This window comes from Ascaphus truei, chromosome 16 (assembly GCF_040206685.1).
Source record: "Ascaphus truei isolate aAscTru1 chromosome 16, aAscTru1.hap1, whole genome shotgun sequence".
NCBI classification, from domain to species: domain Eukaryota; kingdom Metazoa; phylum Chordata; class Amphibia; order Anura; family Ascaphidae; genus Ascaphus; species Ascaphus truei.
This window is the reverse complement of record NC_134498.1, coordinates 9,393,430-9,415,765: the sequence shown is the minus strand read 5'-3', so window position 1 is coordinate 9,415,765 and position 22,336 is coordinate 9,393,430. Positions and strand designations below refer to the sequence as shown.

The following is a 22,336-nucleotide window of genomic DNA, read 5'->3' as shown; positions in this document are numbered from 1 at the left end:
GGACGAAATGCCGGTCTTCCCTGAGACTAAGGGGCACCGGTAAAAGTATCACTACTTATTGTTTTTTTTTGGTGTGCAGCAAATCCCCATCATTTTTGCGTTCTCTTGCTCTGCCCCAATCTGACACACCACCTTGCTCTCTCACCCCCCTCTTAGACTCCCCTGTCACCCTTTCCTTCCTCAAAGGATGTCCTTTAATCAGATCTTACCCAAATTGTCTCCATCTCCCTTGGAAATGTTCTGTCTTTAAGCTGTGCGGCTCCTCTTGATCCGAACTTTCTTAGCTGACCCCTTTAGGTTTCGGCTCCGAGGGTCTAAAAAATAAGCGACTCCGAAAAGATGTGAAATATGCGCACGGGTCCTAATGGGGCACTGAGGGGGAGACTTAAATACTAGTAAATATAATCTACTGTGCTAACAAATATAATCTATTAACTAAGAAATATAACTTATTAAACTAAGAAATATAATTTATTAAACTAACAAATATAACTTATTAAACTAAGAAATATAACTTATTAAACTAAGAAATATATTTTATTAAACTAAGAAATATAACTTATTAAACTAAGAAATATAACTTATTAAACTTAGAAATATAATCTATTAAACTAAATAAATATCTATTAAACTAAATAAATATCTATTCAACTAAATAAATATAATCTATTTAAAAACAATACAATAAAAAGCTGGAGAAATGATACGTCAACCAAGCAACAGATGTGATGCCAATAAGCGTTGAACTCCTTGCAGATCCACCGTCAGCTGGTTGTGGCAGAAAGTGGTGACATACAGTAGAACAGAGTGGTTGAGCTGTAACCACGGCAGTCAGGTCAGAAATCAACACAATATTTTTTGAAATTTAGAATGAGAATGTTCTGTATGTCACATTCTGGGCTCAGACTCTGAGCCCTGTCACATGTTAGCAGCTTGTGATAATAGAAAGTATCCATATACTGGTATGTGATAAGAAACATGAAGGTCATTTTATAATGGGTCCCATAACCTGCTTTATATGAAGTATCATTTTACACTAATTAGTAGAGATGTTACATTTTGAAAAATAGCACTTCTGGCGACATTGTTCATTTTCTCTACAAATGATAAATGAAAAAGTTGGATAAAACGTTATATGTGTGTGTGAGCGCAATATATATATATAGAGGTATCAGTACCGTGTTAGCCGAGCTTCAATAATCAAAAAATAAATAGATAATACCGTTCTGTGGCTAACGAAATGCTTTTATTCGTGCGAGCTTTCGAGATACACTGATCTCTTCTTCCGGCGATGTTACAATGAATGAAGCAAGCAAAAGGTATACTTAAAAACAGTGTCTCTTGGAATGTTATCTGTGCTGGTCCTTCCCCCGGTGTGGATGTGTTTTATGCCTAGAGACAGCTGTGTGTGCATAGATATAGCACAGTATGTTAAATTACGCTGCGGGGTCATGTGACATCACCCTCGTCAAATGCCGCTGCAGGTCACATGACGCCGCATCAAGGTAAGGGGGGGGGGGCGCGAGCACCGGCAGGGGGGCGAGCTGCAAAAGTTTGTGCTCCCCTGGTATAACCAATAAATAATATAGCTGATATAGCAATTTGGTTGTGGCTAGAGAGAGATTATAATGGCAGTGAGAATTAGTGGTCAGAATTAATAACAGTGCAATTACTAAAAAGTAGCTGTAATAAAATAATAATAAACACTATGCCTAAACACAATAAAAGTCCAGAAACCTAGCTCTAATAGCTATGTTATAACTCAATCATAAAAGGATCCAATTCGGGCGTCCTCTGGAGCCCTGGCAGCTCTCTTCAGGGAAACAACCACCTCCTCGATAGATATCTAAACAAAAAAAAGCAGAGAAAGCGCCCGCTCCATGTGTAAATTCGGTTTAACAATTTCATTTCCTGGACAAGATAAAAATAGCAAACTCACAAACATCCGTTTGGTAAAAGCATTGTATGAGACAGGCTCGGGCTCCGTGGTAATCCGGTGGTCACTCCGCAGCTCCAGACTTTGGACGATGACCGGGAAACTCGATAGGCTGCGCCCCTCGCAGTGTGGTCTTCCAGCAATCTGTGGTATGTTGTGGTTCCACTGTAAATCCGGTGTCTCGTCTTGGTCGCGTACCAACTTCCCTTCCGGCGTCAGGACGTATAGTGTGGCAATAGCAACGAGAAGAAAGTACTGAGGTGGGGTTGGATCCCCCTCGGTTATTTCTTGTTTTATTAATAAATAATTTACTATATTTTAATCTCTGGTGCGCATTGTGTGCATTTTTCTTCTTGTCTGCACAGTGCTTCAGATGCTGCATCTGAAAAAATGCCGGTGGATCGGGATGTGAGGTAGGGAAGTGACGTCCGCGCCGGAACGTTATTGCCACGCCTCCAAATATTTATTGCCACGCCCCCAATCGCACCCGCTGCATACCCTGCAAAGCCATAAAAAAGCTCAGGCTTCAGCAAGTGTATTGCAGCGTGTGTGCCTTCCCTCCGTCTGAAATACTATAGACGCAGCCTTATCGACGCTTACTAAATAGGCCCGTGTCGCTCGCTCTCTCTCTGTCTCTCTGTGTGTCTCTGTTTCTCTCTGTGTGTCTCTGTCAAAAGAACATTTCAGTATTGCCAAAGCGTGAGTAAAAGGGGGTGTGGGACAATGATTACACGAATACTAGGGGGTACGGTACTGTATAATGGTTATACAGTACATTACTTTTGTCTCTCTCTCTCTCTGTCTGTCTCTCTCTCTCTGTGTCTCTCTCTCCCTATGTCCCTCTCTCTGTCTCTCTCTCATTCTCTGTCTCTCTCTCTCTGTGTCTCTCTCTCATTCTCTGTCTCTCTCTCATTCTCTGTCTCTCATTCTCTGTCTCTCTCTCATTCTCTGTCTCTCATTCTCTGTCTCTCTCTCATTCTCTGTCTCTCTCTCTCATCCCTGTATGATAGGTATGTTCCAACTCTATTATTTGCTCTTCTTTTCCGTTTGAGAGGAGGGAGTCCCTCACCTCTTCAGCCACACACCAGGAATGCTGGATTGCTTTCAGACGCTCGGAGAGGCGGATACAGTTGTGGATTGCAGGCACTGATTTATCTGGTAAGTACCGCAAACATGCTTGAACAAGGGCCGTAGACATTTTATTTGATGGTTTAGATTATCATTGTCTGTGGTTGTTAGTTATTGGTATTAGAGTTTTTTGATGTTGTTACGAATCAAATACATTTTGAAGTAGTAATCCCCTCCGAACTGGGCATTCCTGGCCAATAATGCCCTGGCTGTAAGAGTTGAAGGGCCCAAGCAAAGCCCCCACCTCTATACACACTAACACTGCAGGGGCATCAGAGTGTCTTGTTGTCATGGCAACGGGGGCTGTCACGTGATGTAATTTGTTTAATAAATTATTTTTTAAGGTGTCCCGGTTTTTCATTTTCGAAATCTGGTCACCCTATTGATCAAGCAAAAAAAGTGAAGAAACAATTGTAGTTTTGCTAATGGACGTCATTTTGGCATATCATTCGCTTTGAGGATACCCATTAATATGAAGAAAAATAACATCGATTCCCAATGTAGCCCCCCTTCCCGGGCCAATCGCAGATCGGGCCCCCCTCCTCTGTACTAGGGTCTGGCTACGTGTCTGAGTGTGGTGCATACACTGGCGACACACTTTATTCGAGCTCGGCTAGTCCCACGAATTCGGGTATACCCGGGTGTATTGAGGTTTGTGACTGTTTTCTGCCCGAGTGCATTGAGGTATTTTCCAGGCAGGGATTGAAGCATTTTATTCCCGCTGGCTGCAATACTGCACAGTATATATATATATACTGCATTACAATTCATGAATTTATGCCATCTGGTAGACACGCGAAGCATTGCAGCCTATTAAATCCTAATCATTATCATTTAACAGATCAGCCGCCCGTCAGCCAGGCATGAACCCAGGCTGGGAAGGCAAACGCAATGGGGCTTGTCAGAGGTGAGGAGCGGCGCATTCCAGGTATCTGCCAGGTACATACTGGGTATTTGCTCGAATAAAGTGTGTCGGTGCAGTACCTGCTGGCAACAGGGGGACCTGAGTCTCCCGCGATGGTATGGGGGATGACAGGATCAGGTTTCTGGGGTGAATGCCTCCGTCTTATCAGAGCCGGATGAAATTTCTCTTCAGAAGGACTTGGAGAGACTGGAAACGTGGGCAGGTAAATGGCAAATGAGGTTTAATACAGATAAATATAAGGTTATGCATTTGGGATGCAAGAATAAAAAGGCGACTTACAAATTAAATGGAGATATATTGGGGGAATCCTTGATGGAGAAGGATTTAGGGGTGCTTGTACTGCACCGACACACTTTATTCGAGCAAATACCCGGTATGTACCTGGCAGATACCTGGAATGCGCCGCTCCTCACCTCTGACAAGCCCCGTTGTGTTTGCCTTCCCAGCCTGGGTTCATGCCTGGCTGATGGGCGGCTGATCTGTTAAATGATAATGATTAGGATTTAATAGGCTGCAATGCTTCGCGTGTCTACCAGATGGCATAAATTCATGAATTGTAATGCAGTATATATATATGTAGTGTGCAGTATTGCAGCCAACGGGAATAAAATGCTTCAATCCCTGCCGGAAAATAACTCAATGCACTCGGGCAGAAAACAGTCACAAACCTCAATACACCCGGGTATACCCGAATTCGTGGGACTAGCCGAGCTCGAATAAAGTGTGTCGCCAGTGTAGACAGCAGGCTTAGCAATAGTGCCCAATGTCATGCAGTAGCTGCAAAGGCAAACAAGATCTTATCTTGCATCAAACGGGCAATTGATGGAAGGGAAGTAGACATAATTATGCCCCTTTACAAAGTATTAGTAAGACCACACCTTGAATATGGAGTACAATTTTGGGCACCAATCCTAAGAAAAGACATTATGGAACTAGAGAGAGTGCAGAGAAGAGCCACCAAATTAATAAAGGGGATGGACATTCTAACTTATGAGGAGAGGCTAGCTATATTGGATTTATTTACATTAGAAAAGAGGCGTCTAAGAGGGGATATGATAACTATATACAAATATATTCAGGGACAATACAAGGAGCTTTCAAAAGAACTATTCATCCCACGGGCAGTACAAAGGACTCGGGCCATCCCTTAAGGTTGGAGGAAAGGAAATTTCACCAGCAACAAAGGAAAGGGTTCTTTACAGTAAGGGCAGTTAAAATGTGGAACTCATTACCCATGGAGACTGTGATGGCAGATACAATAGATTTGTTCAAAAAAAGGTTGGACATCTTTTTAGATGGGACAGGTATACAGGGATATACCAAATAAGTATATATGGGAAGGATGTTGATCCAGGGATTAATCCGATTGCCAATTCTTGGAGTCAGGAAGGAATTAATTTTTCCCCTTAATGGGGTTTTTTGTTTGCCTTCCTCTGGATCAATAAGTAAGTATCTGTTGTCTGAATTTAGCATAGGTTGAACTTGATGGACGTACGTCTTTTTTCAACCTCATCTATTATGTAACTATGTATGGAATGGTGCAGCGCCTCCATCTCTGAGCCCCAGGAATACGGGTGGAATCCTTCCAGAGAGTCCCCCCCCACCCCCCTCGGGGATGAGAGATTCCAGTCTCACACTGTATATCTTTAAAAGCAGCCGCAGCTCTTTATTCACAGCAGCAGAATAGCAGCAACAAGACTATATATCAGGTACAGGGTGTCTTCCTCCACACAGGACTGCTCTCCCTCAGGATGGTCTCTGTGTCCCTGCCACCACCCCAGGTCAAGGGCACCCAGGGTGGGGCTAGCTCTTCCCTCGCCCCCTAAACAGGGTGAGAGGAATTGGTCCACCTCCCTAACTAAGGTTGCATCAGCTCTACTCAGAGGCTGATGGCTCCCCTTCTCCAACGGCCAATTGACATAGGCTCTCTCTGTCACCCTGGGCCAGCCAGGTGACAGACTCAGCAGACTCTAACTCTGGACTGAACTCTTAACTCTGACACACACTTCTACTAAATAGGAAGTGCACTGCTCTTTATGATATTGGCAGGCACTGCCCCTGTGTCTCTGCCTACCACACAGGGTCAGGTACCAATTTCAGGAATGTCCCGTTATTAGCGTAAACACAACAGAGTTCAATGGATCTAGCATTAAGACTGTAAGCTCTGCAGGCCAGGGATTTCCTTTCCTATTGTCTGATTTTGTTTGTTGCACTTATTGTACTATAATTCTCTGTACTGTATTGCCTCTCTTATAAAGCGCTATATAAATAAATATTTACATACATAATATATCTTAATGCATCTTAAGACACCTTAGAGTTCCCTCTATAAGACACTTTATGGTCCACTCAAGTGAATAGTCTGTAAGTAGGGTGACCATTCGTCCCGGTTTTGCCGGGACAGTCCCGTTTTTTTCTGCCCTGTCCCGATTTTAGCGCCGTCCCGGTTATGTCCCGATTTTTGTCCCTGGTCCCGGTATTGCGGGGCAGCGGCGGTGAGGAGAATGCGGCGGCCGGTAAGTATTTTCTATGTGTGTGTGTGAATGCTGCCGGGGAGACTGAATGAAGGAGAATGCCGGGGGCGGGACTTAGAATGCCGGCCGGCCCGCAGGGGATTGGTTGCAGGCAGGTCAGAGGAAGCCGGGGGCGGGACTTCCGCTTTGTGCAGAGCACAAGTGTCTTCCCTCTCCCGGCTCCTTTGTTCGCGGTGAGTGTCCCCTTTCTGTCCCGGGTCCCAGCCAGGGGGGGTAATAGGAGGTGGTAGCGGGGGTGCGCCTACCTTTGTACCACCTTGTACCTTTGCCCCCCTGGCGCTCCCACCATTGCCCCCCCGGCGCTCCCACCATTGCCCCATCGGCACTCCCACCTTTGCCCCCCGGCGCTCCCACCTTTGCCCCATCGGCACTCCCACCTTTGCCCCCCGGCGCTCCCACCTTTGCCCCCCCCCCGGCGCTCACAGCTTTGCCCCCCGGCGCTCCCACCTTTGCCCCTCCGGCGCTCACAGCTTTGTGTGTGTGTGTGTGTGTGTGTGTGTGTGTGTGTGTGTGTGTGTGTGTGTGTGTGTGTGAATCAGTGGGTGTGTGTGGGTGTGTGTGTGTATCTGTGTGTGTGTGTGTGTGTGTGTGTGTGTGTATGTGTATCAGTGTGTGTGTGTGTGTGTGTGTGTGTGTGTGTGTGTGTGTGTATGTGTATCAGTGTGTGTGTGTGTGTGTGTGTGTGTGTGTGTGTGTGTGTGTGTGTGTGTGTGTGTGTGTATGTGTATCAGTGTGTGTGTGTGTGTGTGTGTGTATGTGTATCTGTGTGTGTGTATTTGTGTGTATGTGTGTGTGTGTGTGTGTATGTGTATCTCTGTGTGTTTGTGTATCTGTGTGTGTGTGTGTGTGTATCTGTGTGTGTGTGTATCTGTGTGTGTGTGTGTGTGTGTGTGTGTGTCTCAGTGTGTGTGTGTGTGTGTGTGTGTGTGTGTGTGTGTGTGTGTGTGTGTGTGTGTGTGTATCAGTGTGTGTGTGTGTGTGTGTGTGTGTGTGTGTGTGTGTGTGTGTGTGTGTGTGTTTCAGTGTGTGTGTGTGTGTGTTTCAGTGTGTGTGTGTTTCAGTGTGTGTGTGTGTTTCAGTGTGTGTGTGTGTGTGTGTATCAGTGGGTCTGTGTGTGTGTGAATCAGTGGGTGTGTGTGTGTGTGTGAATCAGTGTGTGTGTGTGTGTGTGTGTGTGTGTGTGTGTGTGTGTGTGTGTGTGTGTGTGTGTGTGTGTGTGTGTGTGTGTGTGTGTGTGTGTGAATCAGTGTGTGTGTGTGTGTGTGTGTGTGTGTGTGTGTGTGTGTGTGTGTGTGTGTGTGTGTGTGTGTGTGTGTGTGTGTGTGTGTATTAGTGGGTGGGTGTGTGTGTGTGTGTGTGTGTGTGTGTATCAGTGTGTCTGTATCTGTGTGTGTGTGTATTGTATTGTATTGTATGTCTTTATTTATATAGCGCCATTAGTGTACATAGCGCTTCACAGTAGTAATACATGTGGTAATCAAATAAATAACAGATAATATAAAAAACATATCATGGGAATAAGTGCTTTAGACATAAAAGTAACATTTCGGAAGAGGAGTCCCTGCCCCGAGGAGCTTACAGTCTAATTGGTAGGTAGGGAGAACGTACAGAGACAGTAGGAGGGAGTTCTGGTAAGTGCGTCTGCAGGGGGTCAAGCATTATGTATCGTGTTTAGAATATCCACAGTGCTATTCATATGCTTCTTTAAGCAAGTGTGTCTTAAGGTGGGTCTTAAAGGTGGATAGAGAGGGTGCTAGTCGGGTACTGAGGGGAAGGGCATTCCAGAGATGTGGGGCAGTCAGTGAAAAAGGTTTAAGGCGGGAGAGGGCTTTAGATACAAAGGGGGTAGAAAGAAGACATCCTTGAGAAGAACGCAAGAGTCTGGATGGTGCATACCGAGAAATTAGGGATGAGATGTAAGGAGGGGCAGAAGAATGTAAAGCTTTAAAAGTGAGGAGAAGAATGGAGTGTGAGATGCGGGATTTGATCGGAAGCCAGGAGAGGGATTTCATGAGGGGAGATGCTGAGACAGATCTAGGAAAGAGTAGAGTGATTCTGGCAACAGCATTTAGGATAGATTGTAGGGGAGACAGGTGAGAGGCAGGAAGGCCGGACAGCAGGAGGTTACAGTAATCAAGACAGGAGAGAATGAGGGCCTGAGTCAGAGTTTTAGCAGTCGAACAACAGAGGAAAGGGCGTATCTTAGTTATATTGCGGAGGAAAAAGCGACAAGTTTTAGAAATGTTTTGAATGTGAGGGGCGAATGTGAGAGAGGAGTCGAACGTGACCCCTAGGCAGCGTGCTTGGGCTACTGGGTGAATGATTGTAGTTCCAACAGTAATGTGGAAGGAGGTATTAGGGCCAGGTTTGGGAGGAAGTATGAGGAGCTCTGTTTTAGCCATGTTGAGTTTAAGGCGTCGGAGGGCCATCCAGGATGATATAGCAGAGAGACATTCAGAAACTTTGGTTTGTACAGCAGGTGTAAGGTCAGGTGTTGAAAAGTATATTTGTGTGTCGTCGGCATAGAGGTGATAATTAAACCCAAAAGATGTTATTAGGTCACCTAGAGAGAGTGTGTACAGAGAAAAGAGAAGAGGTCCCAGGACAGAGCCCTGGGGTACCCCCACAGAGAGATCAATAGAGGAGGAGGAGGTGTTAGCAGAAGAGACACTAAAAGTACGATGGGAGAGGTAGGATGAGATCCAGGATAGAGCTTTGTTCCGAATACCTAGAGTATGGAGAATGTGGAGGAGAAGAGGGTGGTCCACGGTGTCAAATGCTGCAGAGAGGTCGAGTAATATGAGCAGAGTGTAATGACCTCTGTCTTTGGCAGCATGGAGCTCGTCAGTTATTTTAGTGAGGGTTGTTTCCGTGGAGTGAGCAGTGCGGAAGCCAGATTGTAGAGGGTCTAGGAGAGAATAAGTGTTGAGAAAATGGAGCAAGCGAGAGAATACAAGACGTTCAAGTAGTTTAGAGGCAAAAGGCAGGAGGGAGACAGGTCGATAGTTAGAAAGACAGGTAGGGTCAAGCTTGCTGTTTTTGAGTAATGGTATGACTGTTGCATGTTTGAAGGAGGATGGAAAGGTTCCAGAGCAGAGGGAGGAGTTAAAAATGTGTGTAAGCGTAGGGATTATAGTAGGAGCTAGAGGTTTTAGGAGATGGGAGGGAATGGGGTCAAGAGGGCAAGTGGTAGAGGGAGAAGAGGAGATCAACAGCGACACATCCTCCTCTGAGACAGTGGAAAAAGACTCAAGGAAGGCAGGAGGAGAGTTAGGAAGAGGTGTAGGATGGGGGGAAGAAACAGGGGATGTTCTGCCGTATGGATTCCACCTTTTCCTTAAAATAGTCTGCAAAGTCCTGAGCGGAGATGGAGGAAGGAGAGGCAGCTGAGGGTGGTTTGAGTAGAGTATCAAAGACAGAGAACAGTCGGCGTGGGTTAGACTTGTGCATGTTATTAGTGCAGAAAAGTAGGCTTGTTTAGCTTGCGAGAGGGCAGAGTTGAAACAGGATAGCATAAATTTGTAGTGAAGGAAGTCTGCGAGAGTGTGAGACTTCCTCCAGAGGCGTTCAGAGGAACGAGTGGAGGAACGCAGCATGCGCGTGTGGGAATTTAGCCAGGGTCTAGGGTTAGAAGGGCGAGGGCGGCAGAGAGAAAGCGGGGCATGTAGATCAAGAGATGAGGACAAGACAGAGTTGTACTTTCTGACCAGGTTGTCAGGGTCTGTAGCAGAGCTGAGAGAGGAGAGGGAGGAGTGTAAAGTGGACTCAAAGTCAGGTAAGTGAATAGAGCGCAGGTTTCTGCAGAACCGGGGGGTAGATGGAGGTGGAGAAGGGGAGAAGCGAGATAAAGAGAATGAGATGAGATGATGGTCAGAGAGAGGAAAAGGGGAAATGGAGAAATCAGAGAGAGATAAGTTTTTAGTGAAAACCAGGTCTAAGTAGTGGCCATCCTTGTGGGTGCTGGCTGCAGTCCACTGTTGAAGGCCAAAAGAAGAGGTAAGAGAAAGAAAGCGGGAAGCCCAAGAGAGAGAGGGGTCATCAATGTGGCAATTGAAGTCCCCAAGGAGAAGAACAGGGGAGTCTGAGGAGAGAAAGAAAGAGAGCCAGGATTCAAAGTGAGAGAGAAAGGCAGAAGGGGGATGAGTAGAGGTAGGTGGGCGATAGATGACCGCCACATGAACAGGGAGAGGAGAGAAGATCTGGACAGTGTGAGCCTCAAAGGAGGGAAAAGCAAGAGAGGGGGGAATAGGAAGGGTTCGGTAACGGCAGACAGAGGAGAGCAGGAGCCCCACGCCTCCACCCCTGCCATCAGGTGTGTGTGTGTGTATCAGTGTGTCTGTATCTGTGTGTGTGTGTGTATCAGTGTGGCTTTTTTGGCGATAAGCTGGTGATAAGTGGCTTATCGCTGCTTACTGCATGAGGGCCTTAGGGAGGATTTGTTCCTTTAAAGTACACCTAGTTTGGCATAGGATTTGGATGTCAGGGTATCAATGTGCAACCCAAATGTTAAATGGGAGTTGAATGATCAGATATTTCAAACAAGTAACAGGGGCTAGGATGGTTTTAGAGCTGGTTTTTATCTGAAGCTCTGTCATTGGTAGCTTTAGCAATTTAGCTCTGGTCCCAAATACCATTGTTACAGTCTTGTCAGTGTTTAAAATCAGTTTGTTTTGGGAAATCCAGTTTCAAGTCTCAAAAATCAGATTGAAGTACGTGTTCAAGGTCAGAGAGGCGAGGGCTGCGTGCATATAGGATAAGATCTAAGGCCTCTCACAATAACCCGTTAGGAATATTAATTCCTCATCTATCCGACATAAGTATAAAATATAGTCTACCAAGACCCCTAATACAGAGTTACCCACCTTATACGGGAGCAGCTGCCAGACGAGTATAGTAAATGTATCTTATTTCTTTTGCCACTGGAGGGCAGCGTGGAGTTGCAAGGAGTGGCGCCCGTAAGGACGACGTGCCAGTTAGGCGGAAGGAGAAGCGCACACACTTTTATGTGAAACGGATATATTTGGGGAGGGATTTAGGAGTCTGAGTAAGAAAATTAACCATTTAAATATGTACAGATTTAATCCCACTTTTGGAAATTAGGGATGTTGCCTAAAAGTTTGAGAATGCATAAAGTGCCACCCATGGGCTTTAATGAAGCAGCATTTGTGGGCTAAAGGGAACAGCATTCTGTATAAAGGTATTTTGGACTCGATATAAATAATTGATGCCAAAAACTAATATTAAGTAAATTGAGAATGGAAAAATCTTCAACACAAACGTACAGAATGTGATATTCTGAGAGATCTTACAGATGTTATCAAATCCCACAATGAATATATAGAAAATGTCTGTATAGAACGAGTCAAACAAGAATATGCCAATAAAACGTTTAATTGGGAGATACAGGGGCCACAATTCAGGTCATTTAGCTGAAAGAAGAGAAGCCGGTCAGCCGGTAGAGCAGGTCAGCCGGTCAGCCAGTAGAGCAGGTCAGCAGGTCAGCCAGAAGAGCAGGTCAGCCGGTCAGCCGGTAGAGCAGGTCAGCCGGTCAGCTCTGAGATCAGCATTACTTATATCCCCTAAACGTTGTCCCCTGCATGTAATGCTGCAGAACAGCCTACACTGCATATACTGTACATGAGATACTTAACCCTTTCTTTTCGCTCGACTAATCTGAATGATTTGCTAATTGGTTTGTAATTAGAGAGATATTTGTAGCAGAATCCCATGTATGTTATTTTTACCTTTTTAGATACCGTTTTGTGTAATAAAATATATGAGATCAGAGGGGCTTCCTGTTTGCACTGGATAATCATGGACACATGACACAAAGCTTGGCCTCCTGCAGACGCACTTACTAGTATTCCCTCCTACTGTCTCTGTACGTTCTCCCTACCTACCAATTAGATTGTAAGCTCCTCGGAGCAGGGACTCCTTCCTTAATGTTACTTTTACAGTATGTCTGAAGCACTTATTCCCATGATGTGTTATTTATATTTGTTATTTGTTATTTATATGACATGTATTACTACTGTGAAGCGCTATGTACATTTTATGGCGCTATACAAATAAAGACATACATACATACATACATACACTCGTGTTTTGGCAGAAGTGTATATGTGACCCTATAAATCTCCCTCACACCCGGGCTTGGCAGCGTGACACTAGTGCAGCGTCCTGGGGAAGAATCACTGAGCTGTTAGCAATAGATACAACGGATAGAAAAGACACTACACATAGGTTTGATTAAAGAGAGTATTTTATTGAAATAATGAATCTCTTTGCTGGGAGGGGCCTGCAGCACATTGCAGAGCGATATAGTAACACGCAGAGCAATGCATTACAGGCCCCTCCGGCAGCAAAGGGGTGAAGACCAATGCAGGGTGTATAAAGATCTCACTGATAATTCATGCACAAAGGGCAGTTTGTTGCTGTGATCCAGAGGAAGGCGAAACATAACCCCTGCTGTGCAATGGGGGAAAAAAATTCCTTCCTGACCCCATTAAATGGCGATCGGATGGTCCCTGGATCACTGCGCAGTGAGATCAGATGGAGCAGCACAGATCAGCGTTGTTATACACAGGGGCACACTCAGTATATAGAGATGCGGGTGATGGGGCCCTTGTGCCCCTGTGTATAACTCACCTGCTCCCCCATCCCCCTGCATATCTATCCCATTCACCCCTTTTCCTCCCGCATACCTCGCAGGGCCGGCCGGCCATTAGGCAGTCGCCTAGCGCGCAGAGGTCCTAGGGGCGCATTAATAATCATTATTTTTTTTTCCTCTTATTATTTCTAATTTATTTATCTTTTTTTTTTGGAAATTATTATTCTTTTTTTTATCCAGTATTTTGGCGCCCTTTTATTTTTATTTTGCGTCGCGCTGGGGTGCGGTTGCACCCCCTGCAGCCCCGATATCTACGCCACTGTTTATTTTATTATTTTATTTATCTTATTATTTTTTATACAACTGAGGCACAAATTTTAAGTTTCGCCTCGGGCGCATGAAACCCGTGCTCTGGCCCTGCTCCTTGTTCTCTCTCACCCTCTCACGCCCAATATCCCTATCTCCCTCTAGTACCTGCCCCTCCCGCAGCCTTCCTGATCTTATCTGCCTCTCCTGCGGTCAAACCAACTTCTCAGGGCCCCTAGAATACCCCTGTATCTACGCCCTGGCTCCTCTGCTACCTGCTCCTGGCTTCTTCTCCGCCTAAAAAAGGTGAAGCAGCAGATCCGTCCACACCTCTCGTATTCTCCTTCGCCATGGCCCACCTCGTCGCCAGACTTGACATCCGCTTCGTCGTCTGCCTCATCGGCCGCCTTGTAGCCCACCTCTTCACACCACTTGACGCCCGCTTTGTCGTATGCCTCATCGTCCACCTCGTAGCCCGCCTCGTCGTCTGGTGGCACAAAGGGCACCACCTTTGTGCGTGTCCTGATCTGCAGGAGACATGAAGTGTTTGTAACCAGGGACAGTGATACTCTGTATCGCAAGAGCTCCTGTGCCACCTATACCCCCTCCCCAATACCACGTTATACCGCCCTCCACAGGGCAAATACCCGTTGTACCCACCTCCCCTGGCCCAGTACCCAGTTATACACCCCTCCCCAGGCCCAATACCCTGTTATACACCCCTCCCAAGGCCCAGTACCCTCTTATACACCCCTCTCCAGGCCCAGTACCCTGTTATACCCACCTCAACAGGCCCAGTACCCTGTTATACACCCCTCCCCAGGCCCAGTACCCTGTTATACACCCCTCCCCAGGCCCAGTACCCTGTTATATACCCCTCCCCAGGCCCAGTACCCTGTTATACACCCCTCCCCAGGCCCAGTACCCTGTTATACGCCCCTCCCCAGGCCCAGTACCCGTTATACCCACCTCACCAGGCCCAGTACCCGTTATACCCACCTCACCAGGTCCAGTACCCATTATATACCCCTCCCCAGAACTCCGTTATACGTCCCTCCCCAGGATCCTTTACACACACCCTCCCCAGACGCAGGACCCCCTACGGTGGAGGTGTAATGTCACATGGGTAGTGGAAGGTTTCCCAGAGAAGGTGTCCATGTGTCACAGCTGTTTCATCACCTTGGGTGAGAAGTCTCCCTACTCTCTGCATTTCCTTTCCCTCTCCTGTCAGTCTCTCTTTCCCCCTTTAATCTTACCTCTTTTATTTATCTCTGTCCCTCCTTATTTTTGTTTCTATGTATTTATCTCCCCCCCCCCCCATGTAAGGCCTGGGACATAGAGGGTTCAGCCACGCTGAGCCGCGCTCCTGCTCTGCCTCGCCTGCTGAAAATGGTGCTTTTTTTCTGTCCTTGCAGGCGAGGCAGTGAGCGCGCTCTGGGGGCGGGGTGGAGGCCGAGCAGAGGCAGAGCGGAGGCGTGTCAGGAGGCGGAGCGGGAAGCGGGGCTAGTCCCCGCTCCCATTGGATGGGAGCGGTCACGTGACCGCTTCTTCGCTTCCCCGAGCGGCAAATTTGAAACTTGCCTGTCTCGGCAAAGTTTCTGAGCCTCTGCACGCATGAGCACGCATGCGGAGGGGGAAACTATAGCCGCGCTGATGACAGATGCAGGGGGTTTGTGCATCTGCTCAGCGCGGCTCAGCCCACCTCAGCGAGCTTGAACTTACTAATAGGCCCAGGCCTAATAGGGGCACAAACCTCAGATCTGAGTGTGTGGGGTTCTCTGTGTCTGGAGAGACCCCTAAATGTTCTCTCTTTGTTTGGGGAGACCCCTAAATATTCCCCAGTGTAGCTCGTTTAAAAATAACCCAGAAAAGTAGCCTTGAGCCCTCGGTGACCGGGCGCTATGACCAGAGGGACTAGGCTCTCCCTTACCTGTGAGTGTGGACTACGTCCCCCCCGGCCTTCCCCCCCCCCTCTGGCAGTGACGTGACACAGCCGGGGGAAGGGCCAGGGAGGTTAGAATTAGACAGAGGCACGGGGTCAGTCTACGCCCTGCCATGGGAGTCCCGCCCACCCTGCCCTTTATTGTGAATACTGGTAAATATGTTGGTTGTACGTGTTTAAAAGAAAAAAAAGAATAAATAAACAATGAAAATGAATAACAGAAATAAAATAAAAGGTGGCTGGGAGTGGCGAGTGGGCGCGGCTCATTTACACGTGCGTTCCTGGGCCCATTCTCGCCAGACAGGCGGGGCCCGGCTAGGGGGGAGTTACGGGCCATTGGATCGGGTACCTTTGGCCTTTACCCAATGAGCGAGCACTCTGGCAGGGGGTTGGCACTAATTAGGTTAATTGAAGTTTTACTAAAAAGCAGCGGCCGCCAGACCTCGTGTTTGTGGTTATTTGTGTATTGGTTATGGTGGGGTTTGGGAAGCCAAGGGAAGGGGGGGAAGGAGAGGGGGTCTCACAGTCTCCGAGGTCAAGTTTCTATTTATCAAAAATACATTGAGTTACCTCTGGTTTCCAGGCATGTCCTGGGGGAGTTATCACAGAGACACAGAAGCGTCGCTGAGTTTGGTGAGTAACTCCCTTAACCTCTCAGCAGTTGAATTCCCCCTTGGCGCTAACACGTTAAAAACAAGCGTTGCTATTTCTTTGCATGAAGTTGCAGGTAATTGGAAGAGTTACACAGTGACGGCTATTTCATCACTCGAAACGGTCTTTTCGGTATTGTTCTCGGTCTTATTTCCAGCTTCACATCGGGTATCCATATCCATTCTTCGCCTCTGATCTGTATGCAGGACAATGCTTTAAAGCTGCAGTTCAGTCAATATCCTGCATGTGTGTTTTTTTTAATAAATCAGTTCTGTAGTAAGAAAAAATACTTTTAGCATTTTCTGTTTTTAAAAAAACAACTTTGAAAGACCAATTTTCTTCTATTCTATTTTAACAGCCATTTGCTAAGGCACTGCCCCTTCATGTCCTGTCACAAGCCCTGGCACACCCCTTTGTCAGCCCTGCCCTCCCTCTAGCACATGTCAATGCAGGAGTGCTCATGAATATTCATGAGCTTCCACTGAGAGACAGAAGCAGAAGAAAAACAGATCCCTTCACTAATTATGTCACCAAATTTCGCCTATCAATACATCGAGAACGAATTGACCTGCAGCTATACAGTTCTTTAGGTAATTAGAGATTGCACACATGAAACTATTGAAGTAAAAAATAAAATAAAAAAAAAAAAGACTGAACTGCAGCTTTAATAGGGCCTCTTTGGACTTGAATATTTTGGTTATTGAGGAGGTGGGGGAACAACTTAGCCATACAAGGAAGGATATACTCAAAGTGGAAATCCTCATTGAACAGTCTAGCCCTGGTACGGACGTTGTACAATCATTGGATAGTCTTAAGACCAAGCTGGAAAAAAATTAAAAGTGATCTTATTCACTTTAAGAAGTTGAAATTCAAAAAAGTTGTTAATGACTATAAAGATGGAAGAGTATACCCGTGGCTGAAGCAAGACCCCAAACAACGCAAGAACCAAAGAAGGAGAGCACCCCAGGGAGTCCAAGAAGTCCACACCAGTGACTCTGAAGCCCATTCCTCAACAGAACGTCAGAGAGGCCAAAGTCCGGCCCCTTTTTTAGGCCAATCCAAGGACAAGGAGAAAGGAAAAGGAAAATTAGACGCGGGGGCCAGGGGAAAGGGAAGATCACCCTATCCCCTACGTACAATGGAGCAGAAATGAGTATGGACACCTTGGTTGTTAATCTGTCTGATTACACTCTTAATCAATGTGAAATGTCTGTCTTAGCTAGGGGGCCCTCATATGTACCTACTACATTGTTTAATGATTTTGATTTGGAGGTTGACCTATTTAAATTTGAACGTGTATTAAACCTTAAATCATTTTTTCTAACATGTCTACAGAATCGGTGCATTCCAATATCCAACCAGGGACAGGTAATCCTATGAACAACAAGGGACAGTTAATTTGGCCACTGACCAGCAAGGGACAGATAATTCGGCTTCTTATCAAGGTACCAAAATGTGCAAGCTCAAATCCACTTTTGTCCCGCCATTTAAAAATCAATCAGTCAGCACATATATACGACTGGTTAAGGGGGACTTTGCAAGGTACAAAAAAAACAAACATAGGGCTACATACAATATGTCTGTTCAGGAAAAGGAAGCATTAAAAATGTTGACTAATAATAATGAGATTATTATTAAGCGTGCGGACAAGGGGGGTGCCCTAGTAGTGCAGAATTACTCAGATTATAAGGCTGAAACCATCAGACAACTGAGTGACGTTAACTGCTACATTAAATTGGATAGGGACCCTACCTTTAACTATGCGAGAGAAATTAAGGAAATTATCCAAATGGGGGTTAATAACCGGTGGATAACAGAGCCTGAATCTGAGTTTCTAACTATGTTGCATCCTAAATGCCCTATTTTCTATACCTTGCCCAAAATACACAAGAATTTAAACAATACCCCGGGGCGGCCTATTATAGCTGCTATTAATTCATTAAATCAACCCCTTGCAAAATTTGTAGACACATTTCTACAACCTATAGCACAGACAGCCAACTCATACATCAAAGACACGTTTGATTTCCTTGACAAATTAAAAAACTCACCTGGTGATGGGACTAATCATATTCTGGTTAGTTTAGATGTGTCTAGCCTTTATACAATAATCCCCCATGTTGAAGGTCTTGAGATAATCACGGCCACCCTCATTCGCCATTATAGTGATACTGTTCCAATTGAATACATTATGCTCATTTTACATTTCATTCTCTATAAAAATTATTTTAGATTTGAGAGTGATTTCTTCCTGCAGATTAAGGGGACAGCAATGGGCAGTAATATGGCCCCTGCTTACGCCAACATATACATGACACATTTCGAAGAGCAGTACATCTACAAATCAGACTTTTTAGTGCATATTAAAAGCTATTACAGATATATTGATGATGTTTTTCATATGGACAGGTACGGAGGATCAGCTGTTATCTTTTTTTTAGTATCTTAATGGTCTCCATTCACCGGTCCTCCTCACTAATACATGGAGTACACAGCAACTCTCTTTTTTAGATGTCCTCATTACACAGACTAATGGGGAGTTACATACTGATCTTTTTAGAAAGGATACAGACAGAAATGCAATTTTAAGGGCAGATAGCCATCATCCTCCTTCTCTTATTGATGCATTACCTTTTTCACAGAAAGTCCAGGTCTGCAAAATCACGAGCAGGAAGGATCATATTGAACCAGCTATTGGAGAACTACGTGGTAGATTCCTGGCTAGGGGATATCTTCCTGCGTATATCCTCCTGCTGTGTTAGACCGGGCACTGGATAAAGAGGTAAGTGCTACCAAAAATAAGAAGGAGGACGGGCTTGTATTTACCACTATATACAGTCAAGCTGGTGGTTTTATTAAATCTACCATTCTTAAACACTGGCATATTCTGCAAAATGATGATATATTATCTGAAAGTTGCTGTGTACCACCAATGGTGGCATTCAAAAGAGGGAGAAATCTGGCGGATAGCCTGATACATGCAGATAATGAGGGTAACTACAGAACTCCTCATTTTCTGGAGGGTGGCAGACCGGGTAACTTTAGATGCATGAGCTGCTCGGTCTGTAACAGTCTGACTACCGGTAGTCAATTCAGTCACCCCCAAAGCGGGAGGATCATAAAAATCAAAAATAGAATCACATGTAGATCTGAATATGTAGTGTACGTAATAAAGTGTCCATGTGGTCTTCTTTATGTGTGTAAGACCATAAGAATGTTAAAAACAAGGTTCATTGAACATAAAAGTGTAATTCGAAAAGGTACGGATCCCTCTATTCTTGTGCAACACTGTGTGGAACACAATCATAATGTTGCCTCTTTACGCATCATGGGTATTGAGACAGTAGCACCTAGACAAGGCACTCCAGATAGGGAGACTTTCGTATTGAGACGTGAAGCATTCTGGATACATGCTTTAAATACCAGCAACGGTATGGGTCTTAATGAGCAACAGAATTTAAAATGCTTCCTTAATAGAAGGTAATTTTTTGTCTTTCTACAGGCATATTTGATCTTGCACCATCCATGGACTCTGCACTTACCAATTGGGAAGATTATCCTTTTTGTGTGTTTTTTTCCCTTCTTTTTTTCCCCTCCCTCCCTCCCCCTTCCCCTCCCTCCCTCCCCCTTCCTCTCCCTCCCTCCCCCTTCCCCTCCCTCCCCCTTCCCCATCCTCCCTTCCCCTCCCCCACCCCTGGTTGTGTGTACCCATTTCTGACCTAGGTATACACACTAGTATATTCTAAATACTGATGTACTGCATATTCTTATGTGTAATTTCACTGTAACTTTGCAGGATTATACTGATGTCATCAGCAGTATACAGTCACATGTTTTTAATAGTATATTGCTGTATTAGTTTTGTGCACATATGCTTTATTAATATTTTGGTGTGTGGTTTATTTACACTTTCAGGGTGATTTATAGGAGTGTCTCACTCCTCCCTGCTCTGACACTGATCCCATGGCGACGGATACATCTTTGTCCAGCCCTGTGAGTACAGTCTTGATTGGTGCACGCCCGCCCGCCCCCCCTTTCCCCGCCCCCTGACTGCCGGGTCACGCTGACGTCATCATGGGGGAGTGTTCAGTCTGGGGAGAGGTGTGGCTGTGGCTGCAGTCCTCCAAGACAGCTCTATGCTGTATTGCCAGGGATTTAGACCTAGACGTCTGACGTCACTAGGGGGCGCCATATGGTAGCTCTGACGTCATCAGGTGGGCGTCAACATCCTGGTTATGTGGCAGAGCGGGGAGGGGTGAGTATCAGGGGGGTGGTATATATTGTGACTGTTTCTTGTGTTTGTAGCCTTCACCTTGACTGCCGAAACGTTGGACTTTATGGCATATTAAACCTCCTTTGAGTAAGACCGTGTGCCTGCTTCTTCTTCTTTGTCCGGCTACAGGAAGGGTCAGGAGACAGGGAGGACAGAGGCAGGTGAACCCCATCTGGCTCCGGCCTTGCCTGTCCCTACGAATACAAACATACAACCCCTCACTGAATAACATAGCCCTAATCCCATGTAATAATCCTGGGTGTAAACAAAATAATGGTTTTATGAATATTGTAATGGTTTATTAGGGACCTAGGAGGTGGCCAGATGGGCTGTTATGTGTATTTTTGTTTATTGTGGGTAGCGGGGGTGGGTGAATGGGGTATTGGCCCCAAGGATGGGTGTTTAGGCCTACCGGGTGGGGGGGTAGCGGGAGGGGTTGACCCCTTCATTACCTTAGCGGTATTAACCGCTAAGTTAAAGAAGAGGTTAAGTCATCCCGCAACCCCCTGGCAAGGCCTAAACACCCACCCAGGGCCAAATACCACCTTCACCCGCTACCCGCAATAAGCCTGGCACGGGTATATAACCCCTTCATTGCCTTGGCGGTAATGAAGTTGCCTGTAAATGCATTTTTTATGCATGGGATTCATGCCGAGGGTCTCTGGTGCTGATATTAATGGATATCAGCTCTGGGACACATGCATTTTATTTTCATCGCAGCTTCACCCCACCTTCTTGCCAACTTTTGTGGCTGGACAATTTGGAGAAGAAACAGCAATTTTAAAGTGGCGATCAGCCGCAATAAGCAGATCAGGGCTTAAAGAATTGAGCGTGTTTGAAAAACTGGCGATCAGTGCCGAAAAGAGGCTTATCACCGCGCGTCTGCCGATTTTATTTATTTATTTTCCGGCAACAAAAAAAAACGGTTATTTTTGCTCTAATCACCAGCTTCTCTGGGCTTACTGAATCGCTGTAGGCGATTACTGCATGAGGGCCTTAGGGAGGATTTGTTCCTGTAAAGTACACCTAGTTTGGCATAGGATTTGGATGTCAGGGTATCAATGTGCAACCCAAATGTTAAATGGGAGTTGAACTATATGCCCAGATATTTCAAACCTGTAACGGGCTAGGATGGTATTAGAGTTGGTTTTTATCTGAAGCTCTGTCATTGGCAGCTTTAGCAATTTAGCTCTGGTCCCAAATACTATTGTTACAGTCTTGTCAGTGTTTAAAATCAGTTTGTTTTAAGAAATCCAGTTTCAAGTCTCAAAAAATCAGATTGAAGTATGTGTTCAAGGTCAGAGAGGCGAGGGCTGCGTGCATATAGGATAAGATCTAAGGCCTCTCACAATAACCCGTTAGGAATATTAATTCCTCATCTATCCGACATAAGTATAAAATATAGTCTACCAAGACCCCTAATACAGAGTTACCCACCTTATACGGGAGCAGCTGCCAGACGAGTATAGTAAATGTATCTTATTTCTTTTGCCACTGGAGGGCAGCGTGGAGTTACACGGAGGGGCGCCCGTAAGGACGACGTGCCAGTTAGGCGGAAGGAGAAGCGCACACACTTTTATGTGAAACGGATATATTTGGGGAGGGATTTAGGAGTCTGAGTAAGAAAATTAACCATTTAAATATGCACAGATTTAATCCCACTTTTGTAAATTAGGGATGTTGCCTAAAAGTTTGAGAATGCATCAAGTGCCACCCCTGGGCTTTAATGAAGCAGCATTTGTGGGCTAAAGGGAGCAGCATTCTGTATAAAGGTATTTTGGGCTCGATATAAATAATTGAAGCCAAAATCTAATATTAAGTAAATTGAGAATGGAAAAATCTTCAACACAAACGTACAGAATGTGATATTCTGAGAGATCTTACAGATGTTATCAAAACCCACAATGAATATATAGAAAATGTCTGTATAGAACGAGTCAAACAAGAATACGCCAATAAACATTTAATTGGGAGATACAGAGGCCACAATTCAGGTCATTTAGCTGAAAGAAGGGAAGCCAGTCAGCCGGT

At 45.5% G+C, this 22,336-nt stretch overlaps 1 long non-coding RNA gene across 1 annotated transcript; it reads left to right on the top strand.

The window, feature by feature from the left end:
- Nucleotides 1-2,690: 2,690 nt before the first annotated feature.
- On the top strand, nucleotides 2,691-20,686 carry LOC142467660 (uncharacterized). The gene is made up of 4 exons (XR_012788457.1): nucleotides 2,691-3,094; nucleotides 17,368-17,477; nucleotides 18,675-18,814; nucleotides 19,535-20,686. It is a non-coding gene; the product is annotated as an uncharacterized LOC142467660 (long non-coding RNA).
- Nucleotides 20,687-22,336: the final 1,650 nt, after the last annotated feature.